We start from the raw sequence: 24,961 nt of genomic DNA, 5'->3' as shown, positions 1-24,961 counted from the left end.
GATGAAAATTGGTGATGGTCTAGTGGTTAAGGCGTTGGGCTTGAGACCAGAGGATCCTCGGTTCAAATCCCAGCCTGACTGGAAAATCACTAAGGGCCCTTGGGCAAGGTCTTTAATCCCCTATTGCTCCTGGTGTGTAGTGAGTGCCTTGCATGGCAGCACCTTGACATTGGTGTGAATGTGAGGCATTGATGTGTAAAGCACTTTGAGCATCTGATGCAGATGGAAAAGCGTGATATAAATGCAGTCTATTTGCTTGAAACTTGAACTGTGTGATTAGGGTTGGCCTTCTGTATGCACCTGCTCACATCTGGTTACAAGGGGATGCGATGGCCCAGGGAGGTGGTGGCATGGGCCCGAGGGCCCGTATATGACTGCTTGCAGTCCTAGTTTTTATTTATGTCCAGAGATCAAGGATCCAGTGACCATGTGCAGATTTTATTTATTTTTGTTAGAGACAGACCAATATGGGTTTTTCAAGGCCAATTCTGATACGATTATTAGCAGTCAAGGAGGCCGATTACCGATATTCATAGCCGATATCCATTTGCCTTAAAAGTAAAAATATTGGCATCAAAATTTTGAATTATACAAACTCCAACACTTAACTTTGTTAAACATATTTGTTTTAAAATTCTAACATAAAGTGCAGGGAGCTCCCAGTCTCAACAGCATGTCTTATAAAGTTAAATGAAAACTTAAATAAACTGCTACATAAAGTTTTCTGCAGCAAATAATTTTTTCCAAACTTATAATATAACTGAAATGTTATTTTATCTTTCACTTTAAGTTGAAACTAGAAGTCAATCAATTCAATCAATTTTTTTTTTTATATAGCGCCAAATCACAACAAACAGTTGCCCCAAGGCGCTTTATATTGTAAGGCAAGGCCATACAATAAAGATGTAAAGAAGTAAAAGTGAAAGTGTAAAAGTAAAAGCGGGAGAGAAAGAGACTGAATAAGCTGGTCAGGAAGTCAAGCTCTGTCCTGGACTGTCCTCTGGACTCTCTTGAGGAGGTGGCTGAGAGGAGGGTGTTAGCCAAGTTCAAATCTATCATGGACAACTCCTCTCACAGTCTGCACCGGACATTAGTGGAACTGAGAAGCTCGTTCAGTGACAGACTGAGGCACCCTCAGTGCAAGAAGGAACGATACCTCAGGTCGTTCCTCCCTGCTGCTGTCAGGCTGAACAATAACACTGTGAAATAACCACATGCAATAATATGTCCACAAATCATGTGCAGTAACAACTCGTTTACAAATCCCAGCACTAATGTCACCTTATCACCTCTAAACTCCACTTTACATATTGTAAATAAGATGCTCCTATCTCTTCTTCAATCCCAATCATGTTTATCATATCAAATCAAATCAATTTTATTTATATAGCGCCAAATCACAACAAACAGTTGCCCCAAGGCGCTTTATATTGTAAGGCAAAAGCCATACAATAATTACAGAAAAACCCCAACGGTCAAACGACCCCCTGTGAGCAAGCACTTGGCAACAGTGGGAAGGAAAAACTCCCTTTTAACAGGAAGGAACCTCCAGCAGAACCAGGCTCAGGGAGGGGCAGTCTTCTGCTGGGACTGGTTGGGGCTGAGGGGAGAGAATCAGGAAAAAGACATGCTGTGGAAGAGAGCAGAGATCAATCACTAATGATTAAAAGCAGAGTGGTGCATACAGAGCAAAAAGAGAAAGAAACACTCAGTGCATCATGGGAACCCCCAGCAGTCTAAGTCTATAGCAGCATAACTATTCCATTTGGATTGGTTGGCTCTCACTGCGGTATTGTATCACTTCCTGTTCCGGAGCACAGCGGTGTTTTTCTGTATCTGTTAGCTGTTTAATCTGCGCAGTTAGATTGATCTAGTTATCTAGATTACGATTTGTTTCCCAGTGTAATCTTTACGTGCCTTAACTAAAGCACTCATTCTGCTGAATCACCTCTAAATTATTTACACATTATTCACTTTGCGTGTTTTTAGGAATCCGCTAGCTTAGCGTAGCTACTAGCTCTTAGCCGATTTAGCATGGCGGCTTCTCCTGTCTCTCCCGCACTTTTCTGCTCTGGGTGTGAAATGTTTAGTTATTCCTCGGCCTCCTTTAGCAGTAATGGTACTTGTAATAAGTGTAGCTTATTCGTAGCTTTGGAGGCCAGGCTGGGCGAATTGGAGACTCGGCTCCGCACCGTGGAAAATTCTACAGCTAGCCAGGCCCTGTAGTCGGTGCGGACCAAGGTAGCTTAGCCGCCGTTAGTTCCCCCCTGGCAGATCCCGAGCAGCCGGGAAAGCAGGCCGACTGGGTGACTGTGAGGAGGAAGCGTAGCCCTAAACAGAAGCCCCGTGTACACCGCCAACCCGTTCACATCTCTAACCGTTTTTCCCCACTCGACGACACACCCGCCGAGGATCAAACTCTGGTTATTGGCGACTCTGTTTTGAGAAATGTGAAGTTAGCGACACCAGCAACCATAGTCAATTGTCTTCCGGGGGCCAGAGCAGGCGACATTGAAGGAAATTTGAAACTGCTGGTTAAGGCTAAGCGTAAATTTGGTAAGATTGTAATTCACGTCGGCAGTAATGACACCCGGTTACGCCAATCGGAGGTCACTAAAATTAACATTAAATCGGTGTGTAACTTGCAAAAACAATGTCGGACTCTGTAGTTTTCTCTGGGCCCCTCCCCAATCAGACCGGGAGTGACATGTTTAGCCGCATGTTCTCCTTGAATTGCTGGCTGTCTGAGTGGTGTCCAAAAAATGAGGTGGGCTTCATAGATAATTGGCAAAGCTTCTGGGGAAAACCTGGTCTTGTTAGGAGAGACGGCATCCATCCCACTTTGGATGGAGCAGCTCTCATTTCTAGAAATCTGGCTAATTTTCTTAAATCCTCCAAACCGTGACTATCCAGGGTTGGGACCAGGAAGCAGAGTTGTAGTCTTACACACCTCTCTGCAGCTTCTCTCCCCCTGCCATCCCCTCATTACCCCATCCCCGTAGAGACGGTGCCTGCTCCCAGACTACCAATAACCAGCAAAAATCTATTTAAGCATAAAAATTCAAAAAGAAAAAATAATATAACACCTTCAACTGCACCACAGACTAAAACAGTTAAATGTGGTCTATTAAACATTAGGTCTCTCTCTTCTAAGTCCCTGTTGGTAAATGATATAATAATTGATCAACATATTGATTTATTCTGCCTAACAGAAACCTGGTTACAGCAGGATGAATATGTTAGTTTAAATGAGTCAACACCCCCGAGTCACACTAACTGTCAGAATGCTCGTAGCACGGGCCGGGGCGGTGGATTAGCAGCAATCTTCCATTCCAGCTTATTAATTAATCAAAAAACCCAGACAGAGCTTTAATTCATTTGAAAGCTTGTCTCTTAGTCTTGTCCATCCAAATTGGAAGTCCCAAAAACCAGTTTTATTTGTTATTATCTATCGTCCACCTGGTCGTTACTGTGAGTTTCTCTGTGAATTTTCAGACCTTTTGTCTGACTTAGTGCTTAGCTCAGATAAGATAATTATAGTGGGCGATTTTAACATCCACACAGATGCTGAGAATGACAGCCTCAACACTGCATTTAATCTATTATTAGACTCTATTGGCTTTGCTCAAAAAGTAAATGAGTCCACCCACCACTTAATCATATCTTAGATCTTGTTCTGACTTATGGTATGGAAATAGAAGACTTAACAGTATTCCCTGAAAACTCCCTTCTGTCTGATCATTTTTTAATAACATTTACATTTACTCTGATGGACTACCCAGCAGTAGGGAATAAGTTTCATTACACTAGAAGTCTTTCAGAAAGCGCTGTAACTAGGTTTAAGGATATGATTCCTTCTTTATGTTCTCTAATGCCATATAACAACACAGTGCAGAGTAGCTACCTAAACTCTGTAAGGGAGATAGAGTATCTCGTCAATAGTTTTACATCCTCATTGGAGACAACTTTGGATGCTGTAGCTCCTCTGAAAAAGAGAGCTTTAAATCAGACGTGTCTGACTCCATGGTATAACTCTCAAACTCGTAGCTTAAAGCAGATAACCCGTAAGTTGGAGAGGAAATGGCGTCTCACTAATTTAGAAGATCTTCACTTAGCCTGGAAAAAGAGTCTGTTGCTCTATAAAAAAGCCCTCCGTAAAGCTAGGACATCTTTCTACTCATCACTAATTGAAGAAAATAAGAACAACCCCAGGTTTCTTTTCAGCACTGTAGCCAGGCTGACAAAGAGTCAGAGCTCTATTGAGCTGAGTATTCCATTATCTTTAACTAGTAATGAGTTCATGACTTTCTTTGCTAACAAAATTTTAACTATTAGAGAAAAAATTACTCATAACCATCCCAAAGACGTATCGTTATCTTTGGCTGCTTTCAGTGATGCCGGTATTTGGTTAGACTCTTTCTCTCCGATTGTTCTGTCTGAGTTATTTTCATTAGTTACTTCATCCAAACCATCAACATGTTTATTAGACCCCATTCCTACCAGGCTGCTCAAGGAAGCCCTACCATTATTTAATGCTTCGATCTTAAATATGATCAATCTATCTTTGTTAGTTGGCTATGTACCACAGGCTTTTAAGGTGGCAGTAATTAAACCATTACTTAAAAAGCCATCACTTGACCCAGCTATCTTAGCTAATTATAGGCCAATCTCCAACCTTCCTTTTCTCTCAAAAATTCTTGAAAGGGTAGTTGTAAAACAGCTAACTGATCATCTGCAGAGGAATGGTCTATTTGAAGAGTTTCAGTCAGGTTTTAGAATTCATCATAGTACAGAAACAGCATTAGTGAAGGTTACAAATGATCTTCTTATGGCCTCGGACAGTGGACTCATCTCTGTGCTTGTTCTGTTAGACCTCAGTGCTGCTTTTGATACTGTTGACCATAAAATTTTATTACAGAGATTAGAGCATGCCATAGGTATTAAAGGCACTGCGCTGCGGTGGTTTGAATCATATTTGTCTAATAGATTACAATTTGTTCATGTAAATGGGGAATCTTCTTCACAGACTAAAGTTAATTATGGAGTTCCACAAGGTTCTGTGCTAGGACCAATTTTATTCACTTTATATATGCTTCCCTTAGGCAGTATTATTAGACGGTATTGCTTAAATTTTCATTGTTACGCAGATGATACCCAGCTTTATCTATCCATGAAGCCAGAGGACACACACCAATTAGCTAAACTGCAGGATTGTCTTACAGACATAAAGACATGGATGACCTCTAATTTCCTGCTTTTAAACTCAGATAAAACTGAAGTTATTGTACTTGGCCCCACAAATCTTAGAAACATGGTGTCTAACCAGATCCTTACTCTGGATGGCATTACCCTGACCTCTAGTAATACTGTGAGAAATCTTGGAGTCATTTTTGATCAGGATATGTCATTCAAAGCGCATATTAAACAAATATGTAGGACTGCTTTTTTGCATTTACGCAATATCTCTAAAATCAGAAAGGTCTTGTCTCAGAGTGATGCTGAAAAACTAATTCATGCATTTATTTCCTCTAGGCTGGACTATTGTAATTCATTATTATCAGGTTGTCCTAAAAGTTCCCTAAAAAGCCTTCAGTTAATTCAAAATGCTGCAGCTAGAGTGCTGACGGGGACTAGAAGGAGAGAGCATATCTCACCCATATTGGCCTCTCTTCATTGGCTTCCTGTTAATTCTAGAATAGAATTTAAAATTCTTCTTCTTACTTAGAAGGTTTTGAATAATCAGGTCCCATCTTATCTTAGGGACCTCGTAGTACCATATCACCCCAATAGAGCGCTTCGCTCTCAGACTGCAGGCTTACTTGTAGTTCCTAGGGTTTGTAAGAGTAGAATGGGAGGCAGAGCCTTCAGCTTTCAGGCTCCTCTCCTGTGGAACCAGCTCCCAATTCAGATCAGGGAGACAGACACCCTCTCTACTTTTAAGATTAGGCTTAAAACTTTCCTTTTTGCTAAAGCTTATAGTTAGGGCTGGATCAGGTGACCCTGAACCATCCCTTAGTTATGCTGCTATAGACGTAGACTGCTGGGGGGTTCCCATGATGCACTGTTTCTTTCTCTTTTTGCTCTGTATGCACCACTCTGCATTTAATCATTAGTGATCGATCTCTGCTCCCCTCCACAGCATATCTTTTTCCTGGTTCTCTCCCTCAGCCCCAACCAGTCCCAGCAGAAGACTGCCCCTCCCTGAGCCTGGTTCTGCTGGAGGTTTCTTCCTGTTAAAAGGGAGTTTTTCCTTCCCACTGTAGCCAAGTGCTTGCTCACAGGGGGTCGTTTTGACCGTTGGGGTTTTACATCATTATTGTATGGCCTTGCCTTACAATATAAAGCGCCTTGGGGCAACTGTTTGTTGTGATTTGGCGCTATATAAAAAAAAAAATTGATTGATTGATAACTAAGGGATGGTTCAGGGTCACCTGATCCAGCCCTAACTATAAGCTTTAACAAAAAGGAAAGTTTTAAGCCTAATCTTAAAAGTAGAGAGGGTGTCTGTCTCCCTGATCCGAATTGGGAGCTGGTTCCACAGGAGAGGAGCCTGAAAGCTGAAGGCTCTGCCTCCCATTCTACTCTTACAAACCCTAGGAACTAATAAGATGGGACCTGATTATTCAAAACCTTATAAGTAAGAAGAAGAATTTTAAATTCTATTCTAGAATTAACAGGAAGCCAATGAAGAGAGGCCAATATGGGTGAGATATGCTCTCTCCTTCTAGTCCCTGTCAGTACTCTAGCTGCAGCATTTTGAATTAACTGAAGGCTTTTCAGGGAACTTTTAGGACAACCTGATTATAATGAATTACAATAGTCCAGCCTAGAGGAAATAAATGCATGAATTAGTTTTTCAGCATCACTCTGAGACAAGACCTTTCTGATTTTAGAGATATTGCGCAAATGCAAAAAAGCAGTCCTACATATTTGTTTAATATGCGCTTTGAATGACATCCTGATCAAAAATGACTCCAGGATTTCTCACAGTATTACTAGAGGTCAGGGTAATGCCATCCAGAGTAAGGATCTGGTTAGACACCATGTTTCTAAGATTTGTGGGGCCAAGTACAATAACTTCAGTTTTATCTGAATTTAAAAGCAGGAAATTAGAGGTCATCCATGTCTTTATGTCTGTAAGACAATCCTGCAGCTTAACTAATTGGTGTGTGTCCTCTGGCTTCATGGATAGATAAAGCTGGGTATCATCTGCGTAATAATGAAAATTTAAGCAATGCTTTCTAATAACACTGCCTAAGGGAATCATGTATAAAGTGAATAAAATTGGTGGAACCTTGTGGAACTCCATAATTAACCTTAGTCTGTGAAGAAGATTCCCCATTTACATGAACAAATTGTAATCTATTAGATAAATATGATTCAAACCACCGCAGCGCAGTGCCTTTAATACCTATCGCATGCTCTAATCTCTGTAATAAAGTTTTATGGTCAACAGTATCAAAAGCAGCACTGAGGTCTAACAGAACAAGCACAGAGATGAGTCCACTGTCTGAGGCCATAAGAAGATCATTTGTAACCTTCACTAATGCTGTTTCTGTACTATAATGAATTCTGAAACCTGACTGAAACTCTTCAAATAGACCATTCCTCTGCAGATGATCAGTTAGCTGTTTTACAACTACCCTTTGAAGAATTTTTGAGAGAAAAAGAAGGTTGGAGATTGGCCTATAATTAGCTAAGATAGCTGGGTCAAGTGATGGCTTTTTAAGTAATGGTTTAATTACTGCCACCTTAAAAGCCTGTGGTACATAGCCAACTAATAAAGATAGATTGATCATATTTAAGATCGAAGCATTAACTAATGGTAGGGCTTCCTTGAGCAGCCTGGTAGGAATGGGGTCTAATAGACATGTTGATGGTTTGGAGGAAGTAACTAATGAAAATAACTCAGACAGAACAATTGGAGAGAAAGAGTCTAGCCAAATACCAGCATTACTGAAGGCAGCCGAACATAAAGATATTTCTTTGGGATGGTTATGAATAATTTTTTTCTCTAATAGTTAAAATTTTATTAGCAAAGAAAGTCATGAAGTCATTACTAGTTAAAGTTAAAAGAATACTTGGCTCAATAGAGCTCTGACTCTTTGTCTGCCTGGCTACAGTGCTGAAAAGAAACCTGGGGTTGTTCTTATTTTCTTCAATTAGTGATGAGTAGAAAGATGTCCTAGCTTTACGGAGGGCTTTTTTATAGAGCAACAGACTCTTTTTCCAGGCTAAGTGAAGATCTTCTAAAATAGTGAGACGCCATTTCCTCTCCAGCTTACGGGTTATCTGCTTTAAGCTGCGAGTTTGTGGGTTATACCACGGACTCAGGCACTTCTGATTTAAGGCTCTCTTTTTCAGAGGAGCTACAGCATCCAAAGTTGTGCTCAATGAGGATGTAAAGCTATTGACGAGATATTCTATCTCACTCAGAGTTTAGGTAGCTACTCTGCACTGTGTTGATACATGGCATTGAAGAACATAACAAAGAAGAAATCATATCCTTAAACCTAGTTACAGCGCTTTCAGAAAGACTTCTAGTGTAATGAAACTTATTCCCCACTGCTGGGTAGTCCATCAGAGTAAATGTAAATGTTATTAAGAAATGATCAGACAACAGTGAGTTTTCAGGGAATAATGTTAAGTCTTCAGTTTCTATGCCATATGTCAGAACAAGATCTAAAGTGCGGTTAAAGTGGTGGGTGGACTCATTTACATTTTGAGCGAAGCCAACTGAGTCTAATAATAGATTAAATGCAGTGTTGAGGCTGTCATTCTCAGCATCTGTGTGGATGTTAAAATCACCCACTATAATTATCTTATATATTATATAAGATATATATAACATACATATTATATTATACAACCCCTGGCAAAAATTATGGAATCACCGGCCTCAGAGGATGTTCATTCAGTTGTTTAATTTTGTAGAAAAAAAGCAGATCACAGACATGACACAAAACTAAAGTCATTTCAAATGGCAACTTTCTGGCTTTAAGAAACACTATAAGAAATCAAGAAAAAAGATTGTGGCAGTCAGTAACGGTTACTTTTTTAGACCAAGCAGAGGAAAAAAATATGGAATCACTCAATTCTGAGGAAAAAATTATGGAAGCACCCTGTAAATTTTCATCCCCCAAATTAACACCTGCATCAAATCAGATCTGCTCCTTGACATTGACCCTATGTGTCTTTTTGCAAGGAATTTTTTTTGCAGTTTTTGCTCTATGGCAAGATGCATTATCATCTTGAAAAATGATTTCATCATCCCCAAATATCCTTTCAATTGTCCAAAATATCAACATAAACTTGTGCATTTATTGATGATGTAATGACAGCCATCTCCCCAGTGCCTTTACCTGACATGCAGCCCCACATCATCATGACTGTGGAAATTTACATGTTCTCTTCAGGCAGTCATCTTTATAAATCTCATTGGAAAGGCACCAAACAAAAGTTCCAGCATCATCACCTTGCTCAATGCAGATTCGAGATTCATCACTGAATATGACTTTCATCCAGTCATCCACAGTCCACAATTGCTTTTCCTTAGCCCATTGTAACCTTGTTTTTTTTCTGTTTAGGTGTTAATGATGCCTTTCGTTTAGCTTTTCTGTATGTAAATCCCATTTCCTTTAGGCGGTTTCTTACAGTTCGGTCACAGACGTTGACTCCAGTTTCCTCCCATTCGTTCCTCATTTGTTTTGTTGTACATTTTTCGATTTTTGAGACATATTGCTTTAAGTTTTCTGTCTTGACGCTTTGATGTCTTCCTTGGTCTACCAGTATGTTTGCCTTTAACAACCTTCCCATGTTGTTTGTATTTGGTCCAGAGTTTAGACACAGCTGACTGAACAACCAACATCTTTTGCTAACATTGCGTGATGATTTACTCTCTTTAAGAGTTTGATAATCCTCTCCTTTGTTTCAATTGACATCTCTCGTGTTGGAGCCATGATTCATGTCAGTCCACTTGGGTGCAACAGCTCTCCAAGGTGTGTTCACTCCTTTTTAGATGCAGACTAACGAGCAGATCTGATATGATGCAGGTGTCAGTTTTGGGGATGAAAATTTACAGGGTGATTCCATAATTTTTTCCTCAGAATTGAGTGATTCCATATTTTTTTCCTCTGTTTGGTCTAAACAGTAACCGTTACTGACTGCCACAATTTTTTTTCTTGATTTCTTATAGTGTTTCTTAAAGCCAGAAAGTTGCCATTTGAAATGACTTTAGTTTTGTGTCATGTCTGTGATCTGCTTTTTTCTACAAAATTAAACAACTGAATGAACATCCTCCGAGGCCGGTGATTCCATAATTTTTGCCAGGGGTTGTATTACATAATATACATATTATATAAGTTTATATGTGCATATGTACTTATATATGTACGTACACACACACACACACACATATATATATGTGTGTGTGTGTGTATAGGTATCTGTGTGTGTGTATGTATATGTATACAGTGGGGAAAATAAGTATTTGACCCCCTTGTCTGTTTTGCAGGTTTTCCCAATACAAAGAATGTTAAGGTCTGTAATTTTTATCGTAGGTACACGTCAACTGTGAGAGACAGAATCTAAAAAAAAAAAAAAAAAACAGTAAATCACATTGTATGATTTTTAAATAATTAATTTGCATTTTATTGCATAAAATAAGTATTTGAACACCTACCAACCAGCGAGAATTCTGTCTCTCACAGACCTGTTAATTTTTCTTTAAGAAGCCCTCTTATTCTGCACTCTTTACCTGTATTAATTGCACCTGTTTGAACTTGTTACCTGTATAAAAGACACCTGTTGACACACTCAATCAATCACACTCCAACCTGTCCACCATAGCCAAGACCAAAGAGCTGTCTAAGGACACCAGGGACAAAACTGTAGACCTGCACAAGGCTGGGATGGACTACAGGACAACAGGCAAGCAGCTTGGTAAAAGACAACAACTGTTATGATTATTTATTAGAAAGTGGAAGAAACACAAGATGACTGTCAATCTCCCTCGGTCTGGGATTCCATGCAAGATCTCACTTTGTGGGGTAAGGATGATTCTGAGAAAGCTCAGAAGTACACAGAAGGACCTGGTCAATGACCTGAAGAGAGCTGGGACCACAGTCACAAAGATTACATTAGTAACACATGATGCTGTCATCGTTTAAAATCCTGCAGGGCAGCAAGGTCCCCCTGCTCAAGCCAGCACATGTCCAGGCCCGTTTGAAGTTCACCAGTGACCATCTGGATGATCCAGAGGAGGCATGGGAGAAGGGCATGTGGTCAGATGAGACCAGAATAGAGCTTTTTGGAATCAACTCCACTTACCATGTTTAGAGGATGAGAACAACCCCAAGAAAACCATCCCAACCGTGAAGCATGGGGGTGGAAACATCATACTCTGGGGGTGCTCTTCTGCAAAGGGGACAGGACGACTGCACCATATTGAAGGGAGGATGGATGGGGTCATGTATTGTGAGATTTTGGCAAACAGCCTCCTTCCCTCAGTAAGAGCATTGAAGATGGGTCATGGCTGGGTCTTCAGCATGACAATGACCCCAAACACTCAGCCAGGGCAACTAAGGAGGGGCTCCCTAAGAAGCATTTCAAGGTCCTGGAGTGGCCTGGCCAGTCTGCAGACCTGAACTCAATAGAAAATCTTTGGAGGGAGCTGAAACTCCAAACCTGAAAGATCTAGAGAAGATCTGTATGGAGGAGTGGACCAAAATCCCTGCTGCAGTGTGTGAAAACCTGGTGAAAAACTACAGGAAATGTTTGACCTCTGTAATGGCAAACAAATCTTTCTGTACCAATTGTTTAGCTCTGTTTTTCACGGGGGTCAAATACTTATTTTATGCAATAAAATGCAAATTAATTATTTAAAAATCATACAATGTGATTTACTGGATTTTTTTTTTTTTGATTCTGTCTCTCACAGTTGAAGTGAACCTACAATAAAAATGACAGACCTCTACATTCTTTGTTGGTGGGAAAACCTGCAAAACTGACAGGGGGTCAAATACTTATTTTCCCCACTGTGTGTGTGTATATATATATATATATATATATATATATATATATATATATATATATATATATATTAGTATTTCTACCTCATTTTCTTATTTTATTTTCAGACTCAGTTTTATTGTCACTTGACCCTTACAGGCAGACCGAAATGCAGTTTCTCCAGGTCTTGGTCTTTATTATTATTATTGCTTATCCTTGCACACTCTGTTTGATGAACATTTTCCTCTACTTGCACCCATCTTGTGTGTGTTTTTTAAGAGCTGATATAACGTGAATTTCTCCTCTGTGAGATCAATGCAGTTTTTATCTTATCTAACCCTGCTCAGTCCGTACACGGCCATTGCAGGAGAAGAAGGGCTGTTCCCAAAAAGCTGGCCCTGTATCCTGTTGTCAGTGTCATTGCTTGTAAGGTTGCTATTTCTGTTCCACAAGAAGCTGAGGAAGTATCTGTGGTCCCTCTTGACCATGAAACAGTGTGACATGTACTCAGTGTCAGCAGTAACAGCCACTTTCTCTTCCCTGTACCTAATCAGGCTGTTATTAAACTTCATTGACAGACTCCTTCGTATGGTGCACTGGAGGTGAAGACCACATGGATCTTATTTAGCTTTTTTGAGTGATACACACCAAATTGGGGGAGGTACCAGCACTCTTGTCCTTGTTACGGAGGCGGTGTGACCTTGGCATGTCTTCTGCTGAGCGTGTTTTCCATGAAATCTGGGAAATCAGCCTTCAGCTGTGGTTGTTTTTCCAGTGTACAGCGAAGAGGAACGAGGTTATCATGTGCTTGTTTTTTTTATTGTTTGGCAGCCCTGGTCTTGGTGACTTAGAGTCGCGGTCCAACCCAGCTGTTGGAGTTGTAAATGGACTTCATTTACATAGCTCTTTTCCATGTGCATCAGATGCTCATTATGCTTTACAATGATACCTCACATTCACACAACCACACTCACACACTGATGTCAGGGTGCTGCCATGCAATGTGCTCACTACACCCCAAGAGCAACTTGGGGATTAAGGACCTTGCCCACGGGCCCTTAGTGATTTTCCGGCCTGGCTCGGGTTTGAACAGAGGATCCTCTGGTCTCAAGCCCAACACTTACCCGCTGTCTTGATGGAACTTTGCTTCATGATCTGAAGAAACCTCATGTCTTCCATTGACGGTGCAAGTTTATGGTCCTCAGCAGTGCGTGTAAACATAGTTCTGCCCAGGTTGTCTCCAGTGGTTGGTCTGTATGTGGGAATTGATGGAAGATGCTTGACTGAACACCTCTTTTGCTTTAACCTGGTTGTCACATTGTTGTAGATGGCTTGCATGACCGTTATCCAGTATGGCTGTTTTGAAGCATTTTACTTTTGGTGGTCGATGTGCACCTCCAAGGCACATGTCGCCAATGAGGACCCTTTTGAGATCCAGTCTCTGAGCGAATGGAGCCTTGTCGGGACCACTAATCTGCTCGTGGGCCTTATGTACCCTGAGAATGTCTCTGCCCAATAGGAAGGTTATGCTACTATCTGGATTAAGAGGTGGTATTTTGCCAGCAATTTTTTTTCCAGCTGATTCCACAGTGTAACCACAGGCTCTCCTCCCTGCGGTCTCCATAAGTCCAGCACACATCTTTAGAGTGTAGGGGTAGGTGTTCCCTGAGATTTTGGAGATATCAAAAAACTCAAAAATGCATGGGAGCGATTGCTTTGTCCGTCCAATATTGCGGACACTTTAGTGGACTCCTCTCTGTGTTTGGCTGTATAAACTTGGACAAGGCAGAGCTTGTAGCATGCTCTCATCATGAAGCCTTCACCACAGACCTGTCTGCACCTTGGAGTAACCTCCTGGTTGTCCGCTTTGTCCTCCTCCCTGCCATGCTCTGTATCAGGAGAGGTCAACTTTGACTTCCAGGTAGCTGGTCTTGGGTGGAGTGCTGACACATGACTTGTGCATCGGAAGCAGATGGAGTGTTCTTTTAAAAGCTTGTTTACGTTCTTCAAAACTTTTCTCTGAAACCTCTGCATTACTTGAGAGCCTGAGGTTGTCTGTGGAGGGGCCAGTTTTTGCTTTGGTCAGCAGTTTTTTGTTTTTTTTTTTTTTTTATCTTGAGTCTCAAGTGTATCCATAGAAGAAACTAGTGTCTTGTTGACGGCTATAGGTGCCAGTACAGTTGTCTTCCACTTGTTCTCCTTCTCTGAATGAGCCTGCAGAAAGAAGTTAAAGCTGGGGTCTGTGCGGGCCTTTGCCTCTGTGTGGAAGTTTTTCGATTATTGGATTAACCCTCCTAGATGTGTCAAGGTAGGACAGGTCAAGAAGAAAGCTATCTTGTTTAGCCCCATTCAGTTCTAAGGTATTTCATGGTGACTTTAGGGAAGTTTTCTAGCTTGGTGAAAATGGCCTGCTCGATAACCTTGGGTGAGCCATATATTTCTTCGAGCCTCTCCCATGCCATTTGTAGACCAACAAATGTGTATCCAATGTTGACTGAATTGACCAAGTACCTCTTCCTAGGTACTTTGTCAACAGGTCAGGTTCCTCTGCCACAGTCAAGTCTAAATTGATGATGACCATCTTGAATGATGTTTTCAGGACCAGTAGTTCATTGGCTGATCATCGAATTTGATGAATCCAGTGGTTGTCAGTCGTTTGAGAGTGATTATAATTAGTAACATGGGGTGTTCCATGAATGAAAGAAAGGGACTGCCAATCCACGTTTTGTTGGGGATTGTTTCACTATGGCATTGAGCTCTGGCTGGATGCGTAGTGAGGCATTGTGTATGTAGAGGTGGCAGCTTGTCCTTCATAGATTTCTTGGGGTAGGGTCCTGTTGTAGGTGGAGGCAGCAGTTTGTACAAGGGATAGACCGATTATTGGCCGGGCTGAATATCGGCACCGATATTCAGCATTTTTATGCATATCAGCATCTGCCCTTTTTAAATCCGATGGCTGTTAAGCGATCCATTGGGTTATTTTGGCTCTGAGAGAGTCACGCCTCTGTCTGCAGTCACTACTGTTTCCAGCATTGTCCCACCCACAGCACCAGATGATTGGTTACATGCAGAGCCTCGGCACGGGTAACACAGCCAGTCAGCAGCAAAAGCTGTGCATGCACACACACACACACATACACACACACACGCACACACACACGGTGGAAGAGAAGAAAAAGTTTTGCTGAGTGGGAGAAGCTCCGAGAGCAGATATAAGTTTCAAGGTAAAGCCACACGGCACTAACAAAGGACACCAAGCCCAAACGAAACAAGAATGTGGACTTAGGTTGACTTTCGGAGGACATCATTTAACCGTCGTTCAGCTTTGTTCCTGTAGCTGGCGCTTCATCAGAATTTTCAAACTGTTGAAAAATGTGAACGAATCCTTACGACAAACTTGATTCATCCATATTCTGTTGTGCTCTCTCTCTCTGTCTCTTCAGCCTTTCAGCGTCTCTGACATTGACATGCGTGTGCACGCACAGGTTGTCAAGACAACGGAGCTGTAGAAAACTTTAGGGAGGGGTTTAATTGTTTAAGTTTTCATTTAACATTAAGACATGCTGCTGAGACTGGGAGCTCCCTGAACTTTATGTTAGAATTTTAAACAAAAATGTTTGTCTAAGATTTAAAAAAAACATGGAAAAAGCTGTTAATAAACATACACTTAAAGGCAAGTGAAGTTAAGTGTTGGAGTTTGTATAAATCAAATTTTGATGCCAATATTTTCCACTTTTACCTCAAATGAATATCAGCTCCACATACCTGTTAATCGGCCTCGCCTGACTACTACTAATTCGGTATTGGTATCAGCCCTGAAAAACCCATATTGGTCTATCTCTAGTTTGTACATGGTAGGGTTCTGTGGATGCTGCAGTGTCTGCCTAAGGTCATGTTTCCGACCTATGTTGAGAGGTGTGGTGTCAACAGAAGCAGCAGTTAGGAAATGACAAGTGCAGTGTGTCTGAGGCAAAGTTGGCTTAACATCGTCATATTCAACCTTACTGGCAGTTTGCTAAGGATGTGCCTGTAACATTTTGGTACTAAAATTTTTGTCTCAATAGGCAGATTGTCTGCATGCATGCTGCCCTGCTCTGACACATAGGCAGCAGTGTGTTGGTATTTGCTGTCCTGTAGTTCACGTTGAGAGGCTTTGCTTCAAAATTCATGATCAAGTTTGAATAAACCTTCATGCAATGTCTTGGCCTCTGTTAAAGCCCAATCTTTTTCATTTTCATCATTCAGTGCATCTTGGGCTTGAATGCATGCTCTCTCCACCTTTAATTTGATTTCTTTGAGTGTGCTGCTCTGGCTTTCACTGCTTCAGCTTTAGCCTTAGCCATGACAACTGCTCAGCTAACCTTTCTGCTGGATAATGAACCGGACGCCAATGAACTTGCAGGGGAAGAGATTTTTTTTGATTCGTTAGTGTTGTCCAACCCCTATCAAGGAGAGTGGTTCCTAACTCACACCTCTAGTGGAGCTTTGCTAGCATCCCTGGAGGGTGGGGGCATTGAACCAGAATGGGCAATATTCAAAGCTTCCATTGCTGAAGCTGCAGTGGGGAGCTGTGGCCTGAAAGTCTTAGGTGCCTCAAGGGGCGGCAACCCTCGAACACCGTGGTGGATGCCAGTGGTCAGGGAAGCCGTCTGACTGAAGGAGGAGTCCTTCTGGGAAATGTTATCTCAGAGGACTTTGGAGGCAGTTGCAAGGTACCAACAGGCTCGAAGGGCAGCAACCTCTGCTGTGGGGGAGGCAAAGCAGCGAGTGTGGGCAAAGTTCAGAGCAACAGTGGAGAAGCACTTTTGGTCAGCACCGAGGTGCTTCTGGCAGACCATGACAATCCACGCTGTCTACAGTAAGGATGGGACTCTCTTGACCTCAACTGAGGATGTAATCCGGCACTGGAAGGAACACTTTCGCCCTCTATTGTAGGAGCAGAGCTGGAAGCTGATGGAGGATTATCTTCAATTTCCCTGATGGAAGTCACTGAGGTAGTCAAACAGCTCCACAGTGGCAAGGCCCCGGGGGTTGATAAGATCCATCAAAAAATGCTGATGGCTCTGGGTGTAGAGTGACTGTCTTGGATGAGACGTCTCTTCTACATTGTGTTGAGGTCTGAGACAGTGCCAAAGGAGTGGCAGACTGGGGTGGTAGTCCCTACTTTTAAAAAGTGGCTTTTACAGGGGCATCACATTACTCAGCATCCCTGGTAACATCTACTTCAGGGTGCTGGAAAGGAGGGTTTGGCCGATAGTCGAACCTCTGATTGAAGAGCAACAATGCGAGTTGCGTCCTGGTCGTGGAACAACCGACCAGCTCTTCACTCTCACAAGGATCCTGGAGGGGCCTGGGAGTATGCCCATCCAGTGAATGAGGTCTTGCCCCAAGTGAAGGAGTTCAAGTACCTGACGTCACTAATGAGGGGACTTCACTAATTACTTCACTAATGGCTAATGATTACTTCACTAGTGAGGGGACAATGGAGTGTGAGGGGACAATAGAGGGTCAGATTGGCCGGAGAATCAGCTCAGCAGGGACGGTGTTGCATTTGCTCTACTGTTGTAGAGCAGTGGTTGTGACGAAAAGGGAGCTGAGCCAAAAGGCGAAGCTCTTGAGCTACTAGTCACTCTTTGTTCCTACTCTCACCTATGGTCATGAGGGTTGGGTCATGACCGAAAGAACTAGATCACGTGTACAAATGGCTGAAATGAGCTTCCTTAGGAAGGTGGCTGGTGTCTCCCTTAGAGATATCCTGAGAAGTTCGGTCATCCGTGGGGTGCTCGGAGTAGAGCCGCTGCTCCTTCACGTTGAAAGGAGCCAGCTGAGGTGGTTCAGGCATCTGGTAAGGATGCCTCCTGGGTGCCTCCCTAGGGAGGTGTTCCAGGCACATACATCTAGGAGGAGACGCAGGGGAAGACCCAGGACTAAGTGGAGAGATCATATCTCCACACTGGCCTGGGAATGCCTTGGGGTCCCCCAGTCAGAGGTGGTCAATGTCTGGGGTCCACTGCTAGAGCTGTTGTCCCCGCAAACCGATCCTGGATAAGCGGTTGAAGATGAGTGAGTGAATGAGTGTTAGTGTCGTCTAATTCCTCCATTATATTTATCATGTATTGATATCAGAAAAAGAGTTAAGCTTTTGTAGAGACTGTCCGGATGCTCTGTCTTAGCCACTTGGCTCTTAGGGTGCGTAGCTCCGTAGGGATGCTGTATTTTTGTCTCCCACACTGGCTGTGATGCTGTCTTTTCACAGTGCCGGCCTCACTCGCTGACCAAGCTAATTATCCAGCCAGTTAAACACTCGTAAAAAACCACAGAGAGACCTAGTAGATAAATAAAAATAACATGAAAATGCTTACGCTACATCAGCATCATAGCAAATTTACCTCTGCTAAGAACACAACTCAGCTTTACTATGGACATAAAATAACCTGCTGATTAATGAGTAGTGTTACCGGATGACACCGTTATACTTACAGCCAATGGTGTAGTCAGGAGAAACAAAATTAATCCTTTTAAACCATGGAGATGGCATCCAATTACACAACTAACAAACGATCATTTGCTTTGGTCAACTGTGCACCACCGTCTGATTCATTCAAGAAGTAGACACATCAGGTAAATTAAATTTTTGGCCACATGGGGGATTTATTGCATGAGATAAACTATATTATAGCTCCTGGGACATAACACTGCTGTTAAAGCAACACCACCTTGCTTTGTATCATAAGAAACTTGACTAAATGTGTATGCAGAGGTGGCCAGGCTTCATTTAAAGGGAGTAGGACATAAGGGTTCAACCAGCCTTCACATAAGCCAAGCATGTCTAAGCGATGTTCCATAATTAGATCATTTATCAGCAGTGATTTTGAGGATAGTGACCTGACACTGAAACCTAGCTTGAGGTTCTGTCCTACTGTATGAATGATGTCTCTGAGTAAGATTTTGTTTCACCTGGCCTGAGGGTAGTTAACACTGAATTTTTGAATGCATTACAGAATCAGCTGATAGGGCACCCTCAGTTATAGCTGTATAATTAACAGTAACAGGCACTAAATTTGCTAAACATGACTCTCTGTGCCCTTTATTGGCTTAATAAACTACCATAGTGGTTTTCCTGCCCTGTTTTCCCCACTAAATTAGTCGATTCTATGCCTACATTTATATTTCTGTGTAGGCTCTCAGTTGTCCAGGTGGTTTCCATAGCAGAGAAGCTTGAATCTTCGACTGGACTGGGTTGCTTGACGTGAGGACGTTTCACTTCAAATCGCAGAAGCTTCCTCAGCTAAAATTCTTGCTCTGGTAGTCTGACTTCTGTCTGACTCTTGTAGAGAAGAGTAAAACAGGAGCCAACAAAAGCTGGAGTTTTTAACCTAACCAGACCCCTCCTACCGAGAGGCCGACTGCTACAATTCAATTCAATTTTATTTATATAGCGCCAAATCACAACAAACAGTTGCCCCAAGGCGCTTTATATTGTAAGGCAAGGCCATACAATAATTATGTAAAAACCCCAAAGGTCAAAACGACCCCCTGTGAGCAAGCACTTGGCGACAGTGGGAAGGAAAAACTCCCTTTTAACAGGAAGAAACCTCCAGCAGAACCAGGCTCAGGGAGGGGCAGTCTTCTGCTGGGACTGGTTGGGGCTGAGGGAGAGAACCAGGAAAAAGACATGCTGTGGAGGGGAGCAGAGATCAATCACTAATGATTAAATGCAGAGTGGTGCATACAGAGCAAAAAGAGAAAGAAACACTCAGTGGATTATGGGAACCCCCCAGCAGTCTAAGTCTATAGCAGCATAACTAAGGGATGGTTCAGGGTCACCTGATCCAGCCCTAACTATAAGCTTTAGCAAAAAGGAAAGTTTTAAGCCTAATCTTAAAAGTAGAGAGGGTGTCTGTCTCCCTGATCCGAATTGGGAGCTGGTTCCACAGGAGAGGAGCCTGAAAGCTGAAGGCTCTGCCTCCCATTCTACTCTTACAAACCCTAGGAACTACAAGTAAGCCTGCAGTCTGAGAGCGAAGCGCTCTATTGGGGTGATATGGTACTATGAGGTCCCTAAGATTAGATGGGACCTGATTATTCAAAACCTTATAAGTAAGAAGAAGTTTAAATTCTATTCTAGAATTAACAGGAAGCCAATGAAGAGAGGCCAATATGGGTGAGATATGCTCTCTCCTTCTAGTCCCCGTCAGTACTCTAGCGGCAGCATTTTGAATTAACTGAAGGCTTTTCAGGGAACTTTTAGGACAACCTGATAATAATGATCAAAGGCAGAGGATAGCGGTTTTTCACAGTGATTTCATTTAAGCCTCGATAATCAATACATGGCCGAAGTGACTTATCCTTTTTCTCTACAAAGAAGAAACCCGCCCCTGCGGGCGACGAAGAGGGACGAATCAAACCTGCATCGAGCGTCTCTTGGATATATTTTTGCATTGCGATGCATTCAGAACCCGACAGAGAAAACAGTTTTCCCTGCGGCGGACTCACCCCTGGCAACAGCTCGATCGCACAGTCGTAAACGCGATGATGAGGCAGTGATTTAGCCTTAGCTTTGCTAAATACCAGTGCTAAATCAATCAATCAATCAATTTTTATTTATATAGCGCCAAATCACAACAAACAGTTGCCCCAAGGCGCTTTATATTGTAAGGCAAGGCCATACAATAATTACGTAAAAACCCCAACGGTCAAAACGACCCCCTGTGAGCAAGCACTTGGCGACAGTGGGAAGGAAAAACTCCCTTTTAACAGGAAGAAACCTCCAGCAGAACCAGGCTCAGGTAGGGGCAGTCTTCTGCTGGGACTGGTTGGGGCTGAGGGAGAGAACCAGGAAAAAGACATGCTGTGGAGGGGAGCAGAGATCAATCACTAATGATTAAATGCAGAGTGGTGCATACAGAGCAAAAAGAGAAAGAAACAGTGCATCATGGGAACCCCCCAGCAGTCTAAGTCTATAGCAGCATAACTAAGGGATGGTTCAGGGTCACCTGATCCAGCCCTAACTATAAGCTTTAGCAAAAAGGAAAGTTTTAAGCCTAATCTTAAAAGTAGAGAGGGTGTCTGTCTCCCTGATCTGAATTGGGAGCTGCTCTCTACTGGAGATATGCTCTCTCCTTCTAGTCCCCGTTAGTACTCTAGCTGCAGAATTTTGAATTAACTGAAGGCTTTTCAGGGAACTTTTAGGACAACCTGATAATAATGAATTACAATAGTCCAGCCTAGAGGAAATAAATGCATGAATTAGTTTTTCAGCATCACTCTGAGACAAGACCTTTCTAATTTTAGAGATATTGCGTAAATGCAAAAAAGCAGTCCTACATATTTGTTTAATATGCGCTTTGAATGACATATCCTGATCAAAAATGACTCCAAGATTTCTCACAGTATTACTAGAGCTCAGGGTAATGCCATCCAGAGTAAGGATCTGGTTAGACACCATGTTTCTAAGATTTGTGGGGCCAAGTACAGTAACTTCAGTTTTTATCTGAGTTTAAAAGCAGGAAATTAGAGGTCATCCATGTCTTTATGTCTGTAAGACAATCCTGCAGTTTAGCTAATTGGTGTGTGTCCTCTGGCTTCATGGATAGATAAAGCTGGGTATCATCTGCGTAACAATGAAAATTTAAGCAATGCCGTCTAATAATACTGCCTAAGGGAAGCATGTATAAAGTGAATAAAATTGGTCCTAGCACAGAACCTTGTGGAACTCCATAATTAACCTTAGTCTGTGAAGAAGATTCCCCATTTACATGAACAAATTGTAATCTGTTAGATAAATATGATTCAAACCACCGCAGCGCAGTGCCTTTAATACCTATGGCATGCTCTAATCTCTGTAATAAAATTCTATGGTCAACAGTATCAAAAGCAGCACTGAGGTCTAACAGAACAAGCACAGAGATGAGTCCACTGTCTGAGGCCATAAGAAGATCATTTGTAACCTTCACTAATGCTGTTTCTGTACTATGATGAATTCTAAAACCTGACTGAAACTCTTCAAATAGACCATTCCTCTGCAGATGATCAGTTAGCTGTTTTACAACTACCCTTTCAAGAATTTTTGAGAGAAAAGGTAGGTTGGAGATTGGCCTATAATTAGCTAAGATAGCTGGGTCAAGTGATGGCTTTTTAAGTAATGGTTTAATTACTGCCACCTTAAAAGCCTGTGGTACATAGCCAACTAATAAAGATAGATTGATCATATTTAAGATCGAAGCATTAAATAATGGTAGGGCTTCCTTGAGCAGCCTGGTAGGAATGGGGTCCAATAGACATGTTGATGGTTTGGAGGAAGTAACTAATGAAAATAACTCAGACAGAACAATCTGAGAGAAAGAGTCTAACCAAATACCGGCATCACTGAAAGCAGCCAAAGATAACGATACGTCTTTGGGATGGTTATGCGTAATTTTTTCTCTAATAGTTAAAATTTTATTAGCAAAGAAAGTCATGAAGTCATTACTAGTTAAAGTTAAAGGAATACTCGGCTCAATAGAGCTCTGACTCTTTGTCAGCCTGGCTACAGTGCTGAAAAGAAACCTGGGGTTGTTCTTATTTTCTTCAATTAGTGATGAGTAGTAAGATGTCCTAGCTTTACGGAGGGCTTTTTTATAGAGCAACAGACTCTTGTTCCAGGCTAAGTGAGGATCTTCTAAATTAGTGAGACGCCATTTCCTCTCCAACTTACGGGTTATCTGCTTTAAGCTGCGTGTTTGTGAGTTATACCACGGAGTCAGGCACTTCTGATTTAAAGCTCTCTTTTTCAGAGGAGCTACAGCATCCAAAGTTGTCTTCAATGAGGATGTAAAACTATTGACGAGATACTCTATCTCACTTACAGAGTTTAGGTAGCTACTCTGCACTGTGTTGGTATATGGCATTAGGGAACATAATGACCTGAGTACCCCATTGTAAACGGGGGACAAAGCTCTCAGGTCAAAGCAGTTTCAGTCTTTTGTTCATGGCAATGAGTCATCCACGTCATCAGGAGAGTCGTCAAGGGAGCCTTCAGGAGAGACTTCCGTCCCACCATTAGGAGGGACAGCTGCCCTGTCATTAGGAGGGTGCTAACTAGACCACAATAGGTGCTAATTAGAGCTATTGTTTAGTCACTAGCCTGTAGCAGTCGGCCTCTCGGTAGGAGGGGTCTGGTTAGGTTAAAAACTCCAGCTTTTGTTGGCTTCTGTTTTACTCTTCTCTACCCTACATTTATAGTTGGCTCTGCAGGCTCTCCATTCACCTGCACCGTGGCCTGCTGTCCTACTGTTATCTCACTGAATTTTGTCTATGTTGACAGATAAGTTGCTGGCACCTTCCCCTGAAGTGGTGCACTTGTAGAGACATTCATTTATCTCGGCAGTGACATATGTGTCTCAGGGCCCTTGGCCTTTGAGAATGAGAGGTGCTTGGGAAGATCTTACGGAGATATAATGTCAGAGGTCAGAATTATCTGATGATGCCGATATCTTTGCAGGCAAACAAAGGCCCGAGTCTTGAAGGTTGTGATGCTTTCTGTGTTACTGTATGGTTGGCACACTCTGTCTGTAGGAGTCAGTGCTTGATAGGATATGGAGAAGGAAGAATGTGGACGTCAGAGGACCTGCTTTGCCTCCGGGAACGGTGGTGAATGACTGCAGCTCTGTAAATGATCTTCTCATCTCCAGAAGATCTTTGTTTTCTCACCTACTCTGGCCACCTCCACTGGCCAAATACTAAGGCACACACGTCTAGAGCACATGGCTTATTTTGCACCCAAAATAAAAACTGTGGTTTAATTTATAATGGAAGTTGCAAAGTGGCGACTTGTATGTGTATGTTATTCTGCACGTAAGACCAAAGCACTCAGTCTGCTGTTGTTGAGGTGATCTTCACTGTGGTTCATGTTGTTCGGGTTTAAACCTTTTCATGGGTTGTGTTTTGAGATGACACATGCTGTATAAATTAATTCACTGCCGGAGTCAAGATGAGCTCCACCGTGCACATGCATCTCTCTCTACCCCAGACTCCTCCCGTGCCTCACCCGTTGAGTTGAGATAGCTCACTTTACCGCACTACTGCGCATGAGCATCATCACCCTGTCCAGTTCTGCTTAAACGACAGTGTGAACATGCAAATCTTTGCTTTTTTAAATTGATAAGACACATTACTGTATTTTTATCAGGTTTGCTGGACAGAAACGTCTGACACAAATGCAGGACTCGACACAGTAGCTCTGGTTTGTAAAAGCGTTTGATGAATGATTCAGTGGGGTCCGTTACACAGAAAGGCAGTCCAAGATGAGCAAACATATCATAAACATCAGGCCAAGGGGTGGTCACTATAAACAGGCAGGTCATCAAAAATACAATGTGGAAGCAGGATTTGGAATACAGAGCTAGAAGTGAAGGCACAAGGCGCAACGATCAGGCGAAAAACTCGTGCAACCAGTGGAGCTTAAATACACCTAGGTGATGAGCTGCAGATTAGAAACGTGTGTGGAAGGATCCAGAACAGGGTGTGGCCCAGACAAAGTGTAACGCCCTCCACCAAGCACCAAGAGCGACAGACAAGAGAAATAGGGACAGATAAAGCCCAAGGAAACACCCAGCAAGAGAATCTACACAGACAAAGCAATCCAAATCCCAAATAGGCAAAATAAAGTCTAAACTCAAACATAACAATATCAAACCAAAACCTGAGTTAAACAAAATGAAAACCAACGACCAAAACTAAACATGGCATGACAGATTACCAACAAAAATACCGAGCACGGGGTGAAGATCATGACAATTTTTGTATAAAGACAAAACTTGCATGGGTTTTTTTCGGTGGGGGACTTCAACTCAGCGGTTGAGGTGCGCATGCGCAGTTATGCGGTGGAGCTCATCTCGACGGGACATGGTCACCCGTTCAGAGTAAAGACTTGCATGTACACGCTGTCTTTAAAGCAGCAAGCTCATTTCAT

At 42.3% G+C, this 24,961-nt stretch overlaps 1 protein-coding gene across 1 annotated transcript in view; it reads left to right on the top strand.

Moving 5' to 3' along the window:
- xpo7 (exportin 7) overlaps window positions 1-24,961 on the top strand; it is a 227,008-nt gene that overhangs the window by 88,468 nt on the left and 113,579 nt on the right.

Source organism: Thalassophryne amazonica, chromosome 17 (assembly GCF_902500255.1).
Source record: "Thalassophryne amazonica chromosome 17, fThaAma1.1, whole genome shotgun sequence".
NCBI classification, from domain to species: domain Eukaryota; kingdom Metazoa; phylum Chordata; class Actinopteri; order Batrachoidiformes; family Batrachoididae; genus Thalassophryne; species Thalassophryne amazonica.
Note: the sequence above shows the minus strand (reverse complement) of the source record. Positions and strands in the feature narration are given on the sequence as shown.